The following is a 19,213-nucleotide window of genomic DNA, read 5'->3' as shown; positions in this document are numbered from 1 at the left end:
AAACACAGAGATATCTAAGAAGTCATACGGAAGCCTAGATAACGAAGGAAACAGGAGTTAACATGGCAAATAAGAGAAAGTCCTAAGAGCATTTTATGTGTTAGAGAATTAAAGGGCTACGGGCTGTGAGTGATCATTGTGGAGAGGAGCGTCTTCAGCAGATTTCATTTGGAGGCTAAAATTATAAACTTGAACTTGAAGGCTATATTGATTTTTCTTGGGGACATGAATGGACTCTCATGCGTATTATTCTGCCTCTTTTGAAAATGATTGTTCAGGAGAGAGAGGGTTTATCCACCTAGTCTTCATTCCTTCATCAATGCAACAAGTATTTTTATTGGGGAACACACATTAATGAAAAAACAACATTCCTGGCCTCCTAGGGCTAATATTCTTGAGTTTGTGTGTGGGTGTGCAAACAATGAATAAATGAACAGTAAGGGAGTGATATGAACTGAGATGGAAATTGATCAGGGTAGAAGAAAAAGGAATGCAAGGTGTGTTATTGCATATGTTGCAGTCACAAAGCTCCTTACTGATAAGGCAATATTTGAGCAGCAAACTAAGTGATAGGAGGAAACGAATCATGTGGTTATCTGTAGGCAATTATTAAAATAAGGGGAAACAGAAAGATCAGAGGCCCTGAGCTGACAGCACTGAGGTAGAAACATGCTGAACAGGTGTGAGGAGCATCAAGATGGTTATTGCAGCTCGAGCAGAGAAGTGAGAGGAAGAATCCGGAAGAGAAGGTCGGGTGGGCAGCTGGAGATCAGATTCTGCAGGGTCTGGTAGCCTGTGGTAAAGCCTCAGAATTTTATTCTAAGATGAGGTTTTGGTGCTTTTGAGCAGAGGAGCGACATGGTTTGATTAACATTTTATACGGGTTTTTTTTTTTTAACCGCAGTGTGGAACATGGTCTGCATGGAGGGAGGCAGGAGAGGAAACAGGCAGACTAGGAGGCGGTGGTAATACTCTCTAGGATGATGAGAAAAATCACTGGCCAGTCCACAGAAAAGGCAGGAATTTAGAGAAAATTTAATTAAATAGATCATTGGTCACACTGGACCTGAATCAACTCATTTTAGTTAACTGGCAGTGACAAGACTTTTTTTTGTGAAATTTCAAGTTTACACCATTCTGAACCCTATTACCTTGTATAAATAAAAGAGTTCCATGACCACTGAAATGTCTGATTAAACCCAACAGGCTCCTTTTCTAGAGCGCATCGCAGACACTGTGATGTCTGTGTACGCCTTGTGAGTCTCTTACGGCACAGAGATTTCTCCAAATTTATGAGAGCACAGATTTGCTAAAAATTTTATACTGGGGTTCTTGTGAGCCTGGTGTTTCTTGGGGGTATATTCTGGGTGTGATGGACAGTTGGACTAGTAGATGTCTGAGGTCTACTCCACATCCCATGTTACGTGATACATGACTTTTCAGGTCAGCAATCGTTAGTGGCTCTATGTGCTCATACTGTACTAATAAATTTTATGTGATAAGAAGGCCTCAGTGATTTGCATCATAAGGATATGGTCTCTTGTTTGCCAGAAATATATACCCAACAACAATCATGACTAATTCAATCTCCAACTGGAGCAATAACAGTGAATTTTAAGTATACTTGGTTCAATTGTACAGAACACTCATTTTCCACTAAAATGTTCCATGTTTTAAGAAATCATATTGAGTCCCTCCTAGAAAACACAATCAAATGGTAAAACCTCAGTGGTTACGCCTAGAACCCATTTCTTTTTATCATCACACTTCATTGCTCTGTGAATTTTGGTCCCGGCCCAGCCAGTTTAAGCTGTTTCTAGTGGAAATGGGAGTGTAAATATGTGCATTTACATGCGCTTGTGTTTTTGGAACTGTTTTTCTTTTCATGGTGATAGTTTTTTTTTTCCTACTCAGATATAACTTCTTTCAATAACACTAAAGCAGCAAAGAAGGTGACTCCTTGGGCCCCTCAAACTCATAAACACATTGGCATCCTTCAGAACAGACTGATTTATGTGCACTGCTGAAATTTAGGCATTCTGCCCTGGTGTCAAAATGTGCACGGATGTGAGCTGAAGCAATTGCACAGTAAAAAAATCAGTCAGAGGAATGTTATTAGACAGATGTGGGGTAAGGCCAGCAGTGAATGGGTCAAGAAAGGATATTTAACATCTGTGTGATTAGATGCTCATAAAAAAAGAAGTCTTCTCTTTTCGTTTACTCAGTGGGATTGTTTCCTTTCATTGTGTATCCAGCCATTTCAGGATGAAGATAATTAAATGCTCTTCATCCAGAACTCCGGGCTCTGCAGGTGCAAGCAGCAGAACCCCCGCCCTTGGCACGCACAAACCTGATCAAGATTCAAGTTTTCTGAGCTACATGACGAGAGCTACAAAGACTATCTTCCTCTTTTGCTATCCTCAATGGGAGCTTTGGTTTTGTACAAAGTCTTATTACCAAAAAAAAAAAAAAAGGGAATCCAAGAATTACTTTAATAGCTTTAGTGAATTAAGGTTGTCGCAATGAAACTTTAGAACTTCAACAGCAAAGGAATTTGACCGTCCCCTGCCCCCTCAAAATGACAGACAATGATAAAGTGCCATTGTTAACAAGTACACCAATAAGAAGAGTGAAGAACAGTAAAGAGAAATAAATCATGAAGAAATCCATCCTCCATAGGAAAACACTGTCGTATATAAGCATACTGGCCTTGGCCTAAATTCTGAAACTTGTGAGCTATGCTAAAGCAGCCTCGGTGAAATGGACAGTGTGCAAAAAAAAAAAAAAAAAAAAAAAAAAAATTAAGGTTTCTGGCACCCACCAGAGGATATATCATATAAGATGTGCTTAAAACGCTATTGCTACAAATGAGGATGATGATGGTTGAAAAATGTCTTCCTTGAAGACTGCAACTCAGAGTGGGAAATATATGAAAATCTTTCCAAGGTTGTCATAGATACCACAGAAATGGATCACAAGGTCGATAAACCCTTTCCATGAAGCAAATATGTCCTTGCCTCATGGACTAATTTGATTTTAAGGAAGGCTAAGAACACCATGTTATTGCTAAGAGAACATTTTTTTAAATTATCAAGTAAGATTTAAAAAAAAAACTGTAATATAGTTGAATAATAATCTTCATGCCATAAAGGACTTTCACATTGAGTTACATCTCCGGTTAACTTTCACAGAGAATGAAAATAATCCAGCTTGTAATGTACTTCCTGCTTCCCCAAGACCTTAAACACTGTCACAGTGACAAAACAGCCTACAGAAAAAGGCCCTGCTTTGCAGTCAAGCAAAAGTGGTTCTAACATTCACCATCTTAGTTACTAAACATTTCTAAACTCCAGTTTTCTCATCTGTAAAGTAAACAGCACCTGCTTCGTGGGACTGTTGTACAGACAACATAAAACACGTTAGGCAAAGTGCTTACCCTAGTTCTTTGCACTGAGTTAGCAGTTAATAAACACTTAGGCTATATTCAATTTCTTGTAATGACCCAGAATGGAAAAGAAATTAAAAATACATTTATGTTATGTATTACTGAATCACTTCACTGTACACCTGAATCTAACATTGTAAATCGACTACATTTCAAAAAAAAAAAAAGAATAAAAAAAGAATAAAATGTAAAAAAAAACTTTGGCTATTATTAAACAGGAATGATTACAAGTAAATAGGGAATCACAGCTATGTTCTCTTTAAGATCACGGAATCATGGTAAGATATTGATAGAAAAGAAAGTAACTTAAAAAAATTCATTGTGATTAATTTAATTCAAAGCTAGACTAATATATCACTTTTTACTCTCTGAAATTCCATCAACATCCTGCTTTTTTTTTTTGGTATAGTTAACCAAGAAGTTTTCTTTGTAAGGCATTTGTGGTAGACCTCGTCTTATGTCTTGTTGACCAAGAAGAGGTTTGGGTTCAACAATCTGATAGAACATCAAAAGTGTATGGAACACAAAGGTGTCCCTTCTAGAAAGCTGTGCCATTGTGAAGGTACGTCATGTGTTAGGACATATACAAGATAAGTGTACTGATTCAGGTAAGCAAGTGATAAATTGTTTTCTCGTTCACAAGAAGGACAATGATAAGAATTTCACATTTAAACTGGACTCAATATTCAGTATCTGCTCTGATAGTGTACTAAGCTGTGATCCCTGATTCACTTACATTCATATAGATGTGTAGAAAGCAAACTATTTCATAACTTTCAGAGCTAAGATATATAACCATATATTAAGTCTGATTTTAGGGGCACTAATGAAGGTCCTAGCACTGGCCCCCTAAACCTTCAAAGAAATATCTGTGCACTGTTTAAAATTGCAACATAAGGGATTCTTTTCCTAAACACGTGCTTTATTATAATATAATATTTAACTCTTTCAAGGGAGTCAAATATACTTAAGCTTTCATTTGTCGTATGTACTTTACGTGGATGATCTGATATTGTGTTGATTATGAGTGTGCATCTGTGAGAAGCCGTTTAAGGATGGATAATTAGGTTATCTGTGAATCATGATGAAGCAGATAAAAGAACAGGAGAGAAAGGGTTATATAATGAGGAGTTTGTTGGTGATTAGGCAGAATGCATTCATATTATGCATTTGGCAAGGGTCAGCACTAGCGAAATTACAGCTTGAAGAAGCTGCCCGTCCCCTTATAGTCAGCAGTGCTCAGTCCAGTGATGCATCCACTGTAAAATATGTCTGAGATTTATTGGGCCACCAGCTGTATCAACAGGAATTAAATGGTTCACTGTTTTCCTAGCTGTTCACCAAACTCTCTTTCTTTAGACTTTATTCATGATTTGATCTCTTTGTTGTCAGTCATGCTGAATTACAGCTGTATGTGATGGATTTGGATACACTGAACAAGTTTGCAAGAATTGAGAAGATGGGATTCTCCACAGGCATCTCTATTCTCAGCACATACAATCTTGTAACAAAAGTTGCCCATCAGTATGAAGCTTCGAATTCTTAAATACCTGAATGCATTCTTTTCATATTGAAGCTATTATAAATTTCCTGATATAAAATTACTTTTTAGTAAATCCCTCAAAAATAAAGATTAAAAAAATGCAGATGCTTTCTTTCAATCGCCTGTAAAACATGAAAATATTCTTGGGAATTTTTTTTCTCATGGGAAAAACGTCCTAGTTGTATTCATCAGTCAAGATACGTTGTTTAAGCTTCTGTGATGTTTATTGTCATGTTTACAGTCGTGGTACATTTTTAAAGATTAATATTGATCTCTCAGAATGTGAATAAACTAGACTTATATATAAGTTTAAGATTTTTGCAGTCAATCAATGTAAAAAATGGTATCAATAAAGATGTATTAGGTAATAGATGAGGATGGCATTGGTGGAATCTTTTCTCAGGCTAATTTTTCATCTGATCATGTTTCTCTCTGGCCTCACGGCCAGCTTCCTCTAAGGACCTACTGGTAAATCTGAAGGCACCGGGGAGTTTTGGGCTAGTATGACTTCTTCCCTCTGCAGAATAATCACTCGGTCAGATTTCTTAGTTGACTGAATGGCTTATTATTTCTTCTTGTTTCTGTGGCCTTCAATAATCTTAAAATAGCACATTTAAAAAGTTGATTAAAATTCAGTTATTAAAATTGTTTAATTCTGAGGAATGAATAATTCATATTGCTAATATATTCTAAAGAATTACTTTCCAAACACACTGTCTTGGAGGAGGAGGAAAGAGAGCTTTTGAGTAATTAGAAAAAAAATATGAAAATTAAAGAAAAAATAAGATTTATATTACCAAATTCAGATGGAAACTACCCATTTCTCCCTGCCCACTGCCCTCATACGCATGAGGGAGAATGTTAGAAGTCTAGCAAGACTGTAGGAAATATTTTAAGTAAATGACATTTCCCAAAACTATAGGTAGAGGTTCTCTAGTAAGAGCATGAATATTAAACTGACCGACTTCTATCTCTCCATTCATATTGAAGTGTGCTCAGACCTGCATCCCGGAGGTTGTACTGTACAGTATTTCAATATGGTTCAAAAGTAAAGCAACAGAGGTCATGACTGTGAAATGGATGTGATTTATCCATAGACTTGCCATGGACTTACGAACAAGGAGAAAAACAAAGTAGCAGGAAGTGACACTTGTTGTAGAACTGAGAGGTAATTTTTCTTCCTATTGAAAAACACAGCATTGGACATCTCTATTTATGGAGAATGAAAGCTAAATCAGAGCAAACACAGTGAGTAGTAACTAGGACAGAAAGAATAAGAAGACATAAAGTGGGAGAGACATTTTATCCACCCTGTATCCTAAAGAAATCGCAAGATGTGGGAGGAGGGGTGGTAGAAAGACTGTAATTTTCAGAAACAACAGTATGAGGTTTATTTGGGACTAAGAATGTTTTACAAGGGGAAAAAAAAGTCATCCTTCCTGAAATGATTAAATAAAACGTGGTTTGAGAAAACTCAGCCTAACAGCAAAAGCAATCTGACAACTGATGGGTGTGTTGAGAAAGGAGAAGGCTGACTAACAAACAAGTATCCTATGTCAGCAACAGCAGCGCATGAATAAGTTGTCAGAGAAAATGTTTGGGCTCTTCGCTTTTCAGCTCAGGAATTAAAAAAACTATATATATATATACATATATATATGCAACTGATACCTTCCCAATAACCTCAATCTTGTTTAGTTCCCCTTAAGTCAAAATCACCAGATTCCTCTTTATTTACTGCTCTTTCCTGCAGAGCTTAGAAATCTATTCATTTGATGAACAGTTACTATTACCCATTCATCAGTGTCATTATGAAACATTTCCAAGTCTTGAGAGACTCAATAATCCTGTAGGTTCTACCTTTAAAATGCATCTTGTCACTCCTCACCACCCCATAATTAGCCTACTGGTGCAAGCTAATATTACCCCTTGGTTGGACTATTACAAGCCTCCTAACTAAGTTACTCTCCTGGTTCTGCCCTTGCTGTCTCTACAGGCCATTCTCAATATAGCTTATGGTTTTTCATCCCTTTTACACTCAGTTAAATGAATAATATATGTATATATAATATACATTATTAATATATAATAAATGCATGTGGAATATGTTATATATTATGTATAAATTTATTTATCTATTTATTTATTTAATTTATTTATCTAAATTTAATATATTCCTTCCAGTACTTAGATATGATTTGGAACAAGGCATCTGAGACTAAATGGTTAACTTCAGCATTTCATTTTTGTACATTATGTAATGTCACATGTATACTATATAACTTACCGTTAAACTACTATATACCTGGGGAGCAGAGGTCTAGAAAAAATTCAGGCAGTGTTTGTCTATGGCTTCCACCTATATATTGTGACTGAGAAAGCAATCACAGATAACCTTTAAGCTTACACCACATTTCAGTCAGCTATTGCCACAATATGACTGTGTAACAAATCACCACCTCATCTCAATGACATGTAACAATCAACATCTATCTTTCACATATGTGTTAACTCTCTGTCATATCTGTAATGTCCATTAATTAATTCAAGCAGCCACATGGTCTAGCCTGTCATCAATGGAGCTGGAAAATATTATTCCACCTACATTTGTGGGGGAATGGGTGTCAATTTTGACAAGGACTAATCTAGGTTCTTACTTGTAGACAGAATTTTCCAAAACTTTTCAGGCTCAAAGTTTCTTCCAAACCAAAGCCAAAGAGAGCTCTATGGGTCTGCCTTGAAAAGGAAATTTTCTTTTATCTTCTGCTAAGGAAATGGAGTATCTGAAACAAATTATGGATTTCAGAATAAGCTAATAAGAGGAATATCTGACTGAGGATATATCACAGAGAAGACAGCTGCCACAGAAGCCAAAGGGATGTCCAGTGCTGTGCGGAACAAGCACTGTGGAAAGGTAGCACGCAGGGAAGATGTGGTGAGAGCACCCCAGCGAGGAAGCCTCACCCCAGCTTCTTCAGCTACTACAAATGAGGTGCCATTTGAAAACTGGGAGGCATTTTTCAGGTTCACTCGTCATCTACTTCTACTGAGTCAATATTTTTTCTTGAGTTAGTTTCTTCTCATAATCATTTATTTACTCTGTGCTATTGGTCAAGCACAGACTAAAATGATTCACGTTCAGGGCTCCAGTGGAATTAAAATTGGCCAATAATGTGTCATAATTTTTTCTGTTTCTCTAAGCCCTAGCCCAGTATAAGGAACACAGTAGACACTTTTAAAATGTTTGTTGAAAAAATGAATGTGATGAATGAATGATTTCTGTAAAATACTGTCTGTGATCTCACTATAATTCACACTTCAGGCTTTTTTTCTAACTCAATAGAGTTAAATTCCAATGAGTTAGATTCAATATTGATAACTTGATTATGTCCACATAATACTTGTGATACTTACATACATTTGTGTTATACTGCCACTGATTGACATCAGTGCCACTTACTGCATAATGTACATTTTTAAAATACTTTTTTAATAAAGAAGATACAGTGAGTAAGGATATGAAAATAACAGAATTTCTGGGTATTTATTTCACCTAAACTGTAACCTTAAGCTAAAAATGCCTTTGAGAAATTTATATATTCTAGAAATAAAGGGCTGTATGTTGATCAAATAAATGGATATACCTGCTAAGGAAATGAATATTTATTTTGACTAGAAATCTTTGTTATTACTTGATCTGAAACATACTTGTGAGTCCAAATAATTCATTCACTTTGTGGATAAGTTGCAGAATATGATTATAAACTAGAAATTCGATCCGTTATACTGAGTATATTAGCAGCAGTTCATGTGTTTGTGTATAAAAGATGCAGGATGAATGGATTCAGAACAATGTTAGAAGAAATATGTCCTGCTTCTGATATCACTTTGGTTAAGTGCTCAGTTTAGGATTTCTACCTGAATTTGATTTCACCATTTTTTTTAAAGTGGAAATTCATAGTAGGAAGTGAGTATGACTGAAATGTAAAAAGTGTAAAAATGGTCAAGACAATGCTCCCCGTTGGGTCTATTATCTTCCAGCTCTTTCCAGTGTGTCCCACTGTGTGCCCCATGAAGTAATGGCCCATTATGGTTTTATGTTCTTCTTCTTGAAGGAATCCTATGAGGTGGTCTAGTAATAGCATCAAATAAACTGCTCGGTGTGGTTTTCTGCGAGTGTGTGTGTATGTGCACGTATGTGTGTACTAACTCTGTTTCTTCAAAATGGAAATAAGCCTGTGTTTGGTAACTAAACCAAATGTTTACAGGGCATTGTAGATGCATAATTCATAAAAACCGAAAGTGGTAAAACAATGCATAGACTCTACTGGCCTTCGTTTACCTATAGAAGATATGCAAAGCACTAGGTAGAACAGGTTTTGTCTTTTAACATTTTAATGAGCTTTGGGACTTTCATGCATATTAGTTATGTTGCCCTAATTACTCATTATAATTCTAATGTGCATTTTATATTTAATTACAATGCTTATAAAGATTTGGTATGGACAGTAAATTATTATAACTAGCATGTGCATAATGATTATGAACTGAATTTATTAACTTTTATACCAGCATTCAGTGTTGGTAACTTTCAGTTTCACCTTGGTGATTAACCACATTGTCTGATTAAACAAATATTTGTGTGTAATTAATTGCAAATGTCAAAACTAGTGTCCACTTTTTTGCTTTTTGCCAATTTTCATCAAATTTTATTTTTAGTTTCCTTAGCTTATTTCATTACTAGACAAGCTCATTTCAAAACATTAAAATGAGAATTATTAATTTTCTTAATTATTTAAAAGACTGTAAGCTTGTTATGACATTTTTTAACAGGGAGCCTGATGTCAAATGATTAGAAGCTTTCTGCTAGGGTAGATAAAGCTAAGTGGTTTTCTGATATGTCAGCTTATTAAAAACCTAAATACAAAAGTATGTGATTTTAAAAAATAATTCTCACATTTTATTAACATTAAATACAGTTGGCTTCTATCGACAAGAATTTCTCTCCCCATTTGGCATAATGCATTTCCACATGTCTTAGATGTGAATTCTTTGCCAAATTGTTCACATTAAAAACATACAAATAGCTCCAGATTCATTTTCCATCCTGGAAATTCGGTACAGGGCTCTGTATCAAGTGGGCAATCAATATATGTTAATTGATATTTAGAATGGTAAAAAAAGATTCACATTCATTTATAGAGAAATAAAAATAACCAGAATTTGAATGTGAATTATACGATAGCTTTGTCAGAAGAGGTCTGTATTTTTGGACTCCAGTCTTATTCCTGGCCCAGGTAATATTTACCTTCAGTGAATAAAGGAAGGTATGAAAGACAGAGATCATACAAGAATTAGCAAGGAGATTTTTACCTGAAAATTTCCTAAATATAAATATCTATCTAGTGTAGCATTAAGGGTTCAATTAGGATTTTAGTTTATGATCAGTTACTAGCTGTAGGATGCTGGGCAAATATGGTATCATTTCAAAATTTTAATTCCTGCCTGTGTAACACAGGGATGATACAATCTACTTTAAAGACTTGTGGCAATTCAGTGAGAAGCTGCGTATAAGAATGAGTACAAGGAAGACCTGGCATATAATGAACATTTGAAAATGCTAGGTGCTTTCGCACAAATATGACTGCCACTTTGATTCAAAGTGATTGTTTATTTGGCAGAGCAATGTAGGGAGCTAACATTCATCTTCAGATCTTCCAGCATAATCTATCCATTGATGAATGTGGTAAGTGTACACGTACCTATATAATTAAATATGCACATATGCATTATATATTCATTGAAATGTTCTAGGTACATACATATATGTACATATTTGCATAAATGGTTTATTAAAAACCACTAGCTTGTCATCAGTTGACCAGTTAGGATATAGATATGACCTCATAGACCATTTCATTGTTTACTATGTGCCTGAATTCCTAGCTCAACTTGTATGAAATTTATGTATGATATTAAATGATATCATTGAATTTCTATGATAGCAGTATCACAGATTTAATAATAAAGCCATTATATACAACTATTGTATATTTTTCAAATTTATTATAAAATTATATATGGAAAATATAAGGGGGGAGGGTATAGCTCAAGTGGCAGAGCACATGCTTAGGATGCATGAGGTCAATCTCCAGTACTTCCATTAAAAAATAATTGAATAAATAGACCTAATTACTGCCCCCCCAAAAAATTGAAAAAAAGAAACTATATATATCTGTATAGTAATATAGCATATTGTTATTACAGCATCACTATTAATAATATTAACTAATAATGCTATATTATGTAACATAACTACATAAATCCTTTAAAGTATTTCTAACAAGATTTAATTCTAAAAAGTTAACTTACTTTGAAACTAAGCTTGCACAAAATTGTACACTATTTGTGATAATTTATGCACAGCAATATGAGAGTAAAAAAAAGTGCTTTTGTTTGCCCATTTCCTTGTCATCCATACATTTGATCCAACACACCCAATCTTACTACTTTCATAACTGAGTAGTCTGTACCTTGTCTATACTTGGATCTCCCTGCTATCCCTTTGTCATCTTCGTAATTAGCTATTACGGTCTCTTAGCAGTCACAGATCTAATATTTATACTCCTTAATTTTCACTGAGTGATTCTGAAGTCCTGTTACTTGTACTGTTGGTAATTTTGGTGCAAAGTTGAATCCTGTGTAGTTAAATTGTGGGTAGGGTGGATCTGAAGGAGGAGTTTGAATCTGAGAGTGTGAGAATTGGCTCCATTCACTTCAGCAGTCAAGGGCTGAACAATGAAAGTTTCAACAAGAATGGACAGTCCTGGGAGGAGAAATTAATTGACTGTGGGATCTGGGGGGAAATGTCCATCTTCATGGAAAGTCAAGGACATAGGAGGGATTCTAATTTAGTATATTTGGCTTCTCTCTACCCACTTGCTCACTCCCACCCAAAGAAGGAACGGCTGGTGTTTGCAAGCGTAGGAGAGGAATGACCATTTATAGACCGCTTCTCTCTCTTTAGTCTTGGGTAACTAGCTCTCGGCAGGACATAAATATTCTGCTTAGGGACTCCTTGCAGGAGTTTTACAAAACCAGGCAGCCCGTGTGGGGAGGCCTGTGGTTTTCTAGTTTTGTCTGTAACTGGAAGATAAGCTCACTTGAGTATCACGGCCTGGTGCACTGGGCCAGAGTCCTGGAGGAGTAGGCAAGGAGAGGGATTTAAGAAGCAAAATGAGCATTCAGAGGCAAAGGGTTTTGGAAGGGCCAGGTTGTTTTGGACTTGGAGTTGCAGGTACTGTGTGGGTACTTTTTATATATTTTTTGGCTGTCTTTGAACTGCTCTGAGCAGGAAGGCAGCTTTAGGCCTTAGGTGTGAGCCCCATGGGATTTTCACACTAGCTTGTGGGTCTGTGTTCTCAATTTTTGATGATACAGGTGAGTAGAGAATCTATACAGAAACAGAGCCATTTTTAACAGGAGGGACCTGAGCAAGCAGGTGGGCCCTGCCTGACCTTAAGCAAAGAACAGGTGGGCCCAGTGGGGGAGCTCAGCAAAATCCTAGAACAATAAGCCAGGCCAACCATGGCAAACACAGGCTGCACAAGGGGGCCTTGGCAGGCACCAGACAAGCTGGCTTTAATGTGTCGGCTGCTGAAGCTTAACTTGAACTAAACTGGCACAGGTACCCTGGTAATGAGGCTGCGGTGGGTATACTCCATGCTTCTATTGTGTTTTTCAGCCAGGTCTGTAGGACAAAAGCCCAGATCCTTTTAAGAGCAAAGATCCTGAGTTCCCAAACAGGTAGAAACTGCTGGTTGAGCAGCCACAAATTTGGTTTCTCTTTTATGATTTGAATTTGGATCCAGACGGAAAAAGAAGATTCTGGAGGGGCTTACCTTGGAAACATGAGGCTTGACCACAGAATGACACTTAAAGGTGCCACTACTGCGGTGCCAAGATGTCGGACTTACTAATTACACAGGCTCAGGAAATGGACTTTGACTGCTGAGATCCAAACTGCGGCTTTATTCACAGAAGGGTCTTAGATTTTATTAATAAGTAAAAAGGATCAAGGACCCTTACTAAAAGGAGAATATTCCATCTTCTTGGATGGAAGTAAAGAAACAATTCAATAACATTGCTGCAGATTCAAACAATAAAAGGGCAGTTTTTAAACAGCCTGGGCTGAAATAAAGAATCAAGTTTTCTCAGGAAGCTAAGGAAACACTTGTTTCAATCATAGCTGGGGAGCAATGGATGAATGAACACAGAACAAAAGAAATCTAAACTAAATGGTAGATGAGGGAGATGTTCTCAGCAAAACAGTTAAAATCTTAGTAGCCAGTGCAGACAAGATATTAAGGGGATCACGGTATATTAAAAACCTGAAGACAGTGATATATAGTGATATATAGTCTCAACTGCTCTTAATCAGAGTATCAGAAAAGGGTCTTACGCCTTAGTTATTTACTAGCTCAAAACAAAATAAACAACCCCCTCTCCCCAGAAAGATTGGATAGGAGAGGAGAGGAAGGTGGGGACGTTAAAAATTACTCATGGGTCTTTGGGTAGCACACTTGGATGGATGATCATGACAGTGGAAAATAATGTCAGTGGCTGATGACAGAAGGTGGCTGAGAATCCTAAATTCAGTCCTGAGAACATACTGACTATCAGATACTCCTGAGATATCCAAGAGTCAGTGTCAGGTGAAGGGATGGGAGGACATGTCTAGGGTCCAGAGGAGAGGGCGGACTCAGGTTATGAATGAGTCACTTGTGCAGAGGCGTTAGTTGATGTCATGGGTAGGCATGAGGAACTGCAGGATTTAGAGAGGGCTTTTAAAAAACTGGTGTCTCCTATGTCATTACTATGCACTTTAAGAATCCTTCATATTGTCTAAGTCATGCTACTCATATAATATCTTGATTACCAATAAATATGAGGTCCTTCCCCTGGGAGAAATAACATTACACAAAAGCAGAGAATGTTAAAAAAAAATTCAAACAAGCACTCCAAGGCAACTTAAAGACAGAAGTAACTGATATCTCAAAAGTGCTCTTAATCTGTCTCGTGTACATATAAATATCTGTATTATACAAATATAGATGAGTTTTTCAAAACTTTTAAATATTTTCTGAATAGAAATCTTTAGAGTGGTCATGGTAGGGTATACCCAGAAACAACTAAACCCTGTATTTAAAAATATATTACAGTAAGTCCTGAGAAGGAATATTGTTGGCCTTGTCCAAAGATGAAGTAAATAACAAAGAATAAAAATTCAGGAAGAAAATATATTCATCTTTAACTGGCTTCAGGGAAATTGGTAATCTGACAGTTTTCTACATATATTTCTATTTTCCTAGTCTTTATTGATCCATTTCACTTTTATGCCTTTTACTTTTTATTTTTATTATCGAAATAGTGGAACTGTTTTTTGAAGGGAAAAGGTAGATAGTCTTCCATGTCATGAGTAAAACTGTGAAAGATTAGAATGACTATCACAGAAAGATTTATTATGAAATGATAGATTGAGAAGAACTAGTATTGAATAATTATCATCAAAAGGCAAGCTTCTCCATTCCAGAGAATATTCCAGAAGGTTCTATGAGATATTAATGTCTTCTAAAAGATATTTTCAAACAATATTTTCCAGATATTCATGGAATATTTGTATCTGATTTTTAGAATGCTGTACTATTTTGAGTTGGCTACTACACTGTTTGGCATTTAAAAATATTGCAAAAGACTTTTCATAACTGAATGTTATTCAGTGGAGACATTAGAACAGCCATAAAATACGTGTGTTCCATTTAGCCAAATCTAGATGGCATTTATAAATGCGCTCGGAACTCTTTGGAGAAATCTTTCCCCATCAGCCCCAGGTCCTGTTTCTACAATAGTATCCCAGTTTTTTTGAAATCAGGGAAGGGACTGGAGTAAATGCAGATCCTCACAAGTGTTTATGTGGAGAATAGGAGTAGGGTGAATACAGAGAAATGCATTGTACGAAATGTATGGTGTGAACAGTACCAACAGAGATGTGTTCTATGTGTCCTTTTCTATGACTGAGGAAAAAATCAGGTTTAACAACATCTCTCACAGTCATGGGGTTGTAGTAACAGAGTGTATGACTCTCAACATGGACTATTGACGTGAACTGCTTTGATATGCTCTCCCTTCACATGCATATGTCTAAACAAATCAAATATGCCAGGATGTCATTACAAATGATCAAGCTCCACATTTTTTTTCTTTGAGAAACAAATATTATTAGGTATGTCCCAGAACTTCAGGAGATTTACAGATGAATAAAACAAATTCCTCTCATTTCAAGGAGTTAGGCTTTTCCCATAATATTGTTTGATTGTTTGCTCAATTATATACAATCACACGAAAGTAAAATAGCCGAAGACAAAATTAAAGGAGTGCTTAGTTTAACTGAGATGGGCTGTAGACTAATTACTGTCTTTGGGCATGTAATTTGGTATTACGTAATTGATTTCTATAGAAAGCAAGGTAGTAATAGAAAAGTCTGACTGTTCACTGCTCATAGAAATTATATAAAAATCTGTATAAAACGTTTTATATGCTATGTAATTATAATGAAGGTAGAATAGGGAAGCCGTCACATTGGTGCTACTATGGTTAATCAGTATTTACTAAGAGCATCTTTCTTGAGGAAGAGCAGGAGAATGAGAGGAGCAGAAAAGGAATAAAGGGGAGAGGATGGTGGGAAACAGAAACAAAAAGAGTCACTCGAGTTATAAGGTTGGTAGAGACTTTCAGAGGTCACAACCCACGGTACTGTCTCCAAGCATCATGAAACCAATCTCTCCTCACCCACAGAGTCCCTAGCCAAGTACTCATAATGATCATTTATGTAAATTAAGCATCTACTGCATGTCAAAAACTGCAACATTCCTTAAAGACATCCCCTTATTTAAGAACCACATGCATCTGGTGCTATGTTATTTTTGTCTTAAAAATAAAAAGGCTGAAGTTAGAGAGGTTAAGTCACCTTCCCGAGTTCACTTAGCTGACAAACTAGATTCAAATCCAGACCTGTTTCAGCCCAAAACTATACTGATAAGAGATCAAATGGAGTATTTTTCCAAATACAGAATGTAAAAAACCTTAACTCAGTCTGGCCTTCAATCCAGTCTGAATGATGAACACTTCTGCTTCATTTCATAATATTCGTTGAGGTGATCAAAAAAAAGAGTGAAGAAAATAATCTAACAATCTTAGAAATTCTCATATATGGACAAACAGATTATTTCGCAAGCAATTTGGACAGGGCTACCTCCATGCAGTTTCATCATGACAGAATATTCTTTTCATCTCCGTTAACACACCAGATCTTCTTAGAAGCCCAGCTTGATCCTTCCAGAAAGACAATCCCCCTCCCTCCAGGGTGTCCTCATCTTGTGGGTCGCTTGGGACCTGTTACACAGCCGCAGGCTACAGCTTTGGAACGGAGCTAAATTCTGTGTGATTCTCTGAGCACGTTCTCTAACTTCCATGACACTGCTTAGTCACTGGTAAAACAGGAACAATGCCCCCACTGCAGAGTGTTGTAAAAATGAGACTGTGAATGTAAAGCATTTAGCAAGTGTCTGATTCAAGAAAGGAACTTAAAAAAGTAAGAATTTCTGTCTGAGGTTTGATTCTCCAGGTAGGATGTGAGCTACACAGTGCTGTTCTTTATAGCCTCAAAATTAACCAGAGAACCCAGCATACATGAGTACAGAGGTTAAAATCTGGCCAGTTATATCCCATCCCAGTGCAAGACAAGGTTCATGACAAAAGCTAGCATGGACTGGGCATTTCTTCTCCTCCAGGAACTATTCTCAGCTCTTCTCATGTGCCGACTCATTTAACTTTCACAACGATTCTGTAAGTATTCTTATGATTTCCATTTCACAACTGAGGTGAGATGTCTGAGATCAAACTCTTAAGCACTACTGTCTGATGGATGGTTAACGTTTGAAATTAATGACACTTCATATTCTCAGAGAAGGCCATTATTAGTACCCTGTGGCCTTCCCCATGTTTGGCATTTAGCCATAATGCTAGCTGTTAGAATTTTCCTGATCCTTCACCAATGTCTTTGTTCCTCATATTCAAAATCTTTCACTGGATGATATCAAAGTGTCTAAATACTGGGGTGGGGGGGAATGACTTCACTTTCAACAGCTATACTCATATTCATTTCACCTGTTAACAAGGGGAAGGAATAAAATAAATACACGAGTGAGAATAAACCTGTACCCCGAATTCACACCCTTCCACATGTGCAGGTATCGCTGTGAAGAAGAAAATGCACATGTGTTTTCTCTGTCACATGTGCCAGTGCTCGGAGCACCGTGTGAGTACACAGGAGAAGAGATTGTCTTTGCATGGAAGGCTGCTGTAGATCTGAGGATGAATACAGGTGCAGGGGGGGAAAGACACAGGCACAAAGCTTGGTCCCCGTGCCCAATCACAGGCTCTGTCAGTTAGATGAGTTTATGCTTTATGATTTTCAGGACAAAAAAAAAAAAGAGTTGCAATTACTGAGTGTTGTCACAGTTCTTCAATGTGCAGCTACAGAGACCTGGCTCAGCAAAGGTCCTTTTCATAACACAAGTCCATACGCCTATTTCTTTTGCTGCTGTTCTTGTTGAAGCTATTTTATCAGTATTTTGTCAGTCTCTGTGTGTCAGGTGGTGTGTATGAGGGTCTGGCGGTATGGTAGAAGACTGTGTGTGTGTGTGTGTGTGTGTGTGTAGGAAGTTGGAAGGTGAGACATAGTCTTTGGACATTATTATATTAAAAGCTTTCCTCAGAGCAAATACTGCGCTGCTGGTGAAGGGGGAAATCAGAGTCAACAACCATTACTCACTTGTGTTTGGGCTCCAGGCATTTGTGATCTGCCAAGTAATGTCATGTGGGCCCAACAAGTATGTGCCACTAATGCACCTGAGGACCAGAGGCAGCAGGGATGGAGGTGTGCGCCTCGTCTACGGTGTCTTCATGATGTATGAGTAGAGGTGGGAGGAATGGGGTGGGAGAGTACAAAACCAATCAGGACAATCCAAGGAGAAAAACCAGGTCACACATCTGAGCACACATTTCCTCATCTCGGTCCTGAGTTTGCCACTCTTTTTGCAAATGAACATCCACGGATCAAGGCAGAACTGCCCTGCTGCTTTTTTGGCATGGTCAAAGCCAGCTTTATCTACTGCCGGCCCTCACAAGCCATATTTTCATTACCACAATCGTGGGCCTACTACATGGCCTCTATAATTATTCTCTAAGAGCAAGTAATATTTGTGATGTGAATGAACTTCTTTTCAGTCAGAAGTCTCCAGTATGGGTCACCTTGTGCAGGGACAGATCATGTGTTAAATTCAGTTCTGCGTGGGATTCCTTCCTGGCTGGTTTGTGGCCACACTGCTACCACGATGAGATTGAAAACCCTGGCTGTGGAGGGAGCTGTGTGGTACACAAAATTTGGATCTGTCAGGACTCATGGAGTGCAGTCTCTACTCTGCCCGGAACACGGAGCTCCCCTGACACCGACATAATGCTCTTGGCTTCAAGAGATACATTGCAGAGAAGACATCTCAGAGTGCCAAGGTGAATTATTCCCCTCCACAGCCTTCTCCAGTCTCCCCTAGTAACTCAAGGCAGGGAAACGACATGAGTGGAGTATCCTGGCTCCTAGTAATGGTAGGAAGTTCCTCTCTTAACAAAAGTGATAGAGTGTGACAAGTAGTTGGTACCTTTTCAGTCTCTGGAATTAAATATTCCCACCAATCTAAATTTCTCCCGAGGAGACAGTCACTTGAAAAATAAAGTTCCTCATTAATAATTCAGTATCGACTAGAGGAAATTATTTTAAGAACTGAATATATAAGAGCTTAAATATTCAACCTCAGATTGGAAAATTAAGAAGTCATTTATTATTTACTAAAACTGAGAGAGCCTCTGACTAGAACACAATATCTACCCACTCTAATTCGGAGGGGCCAGATATCTGCTTTATTAATAGACTGAAACAAATGGGTGAAAACAAACATTAATCTTATTTTTTTTAATATTCCCAATGCTTAAGAGTACTGGACATACAGTAAAAACGCAACAGATACTTAAGGGATAACGCCTCACCATTGGACAAATAACTAAAAATTCTGAAACAAACTTCAAAATCTTTGTAGCAAACCAGCTGCTAA

General features: G+C 37.2%; 1 protein-coding gene across 1 annotated transcript in view; it reads right to left on the bottom strand.

Moving 5' to 3' along the window:
• NEGR1 (neuronal growth regulator 1) overlaps nt 1-19,213 on the bottom strand; it is a 769,326-nt gene that overhangs the window by 187,694 nt on the left and 562,419 nt on the right. The gene's annotated exons all lie outside the window — the stretch shown is intronic.

The sequence above is a fragment of the Vicugna pacos genome, chromosome 13 (assembly GCF_048564905.1).
Source record: "Vicugna pacos chromosome 13, VicPac4, whole genome shotgun sequence".
Classification (NCBI taxonomy): Eukaryota; Metazoa; Chordata; class Mammalia; order Artiodactyla; family Camelidae; genus Vicugna; species Vicugna pacos.
This window is presented reverse-complemented; position numbering and strand designations above follow the sequence as displayed.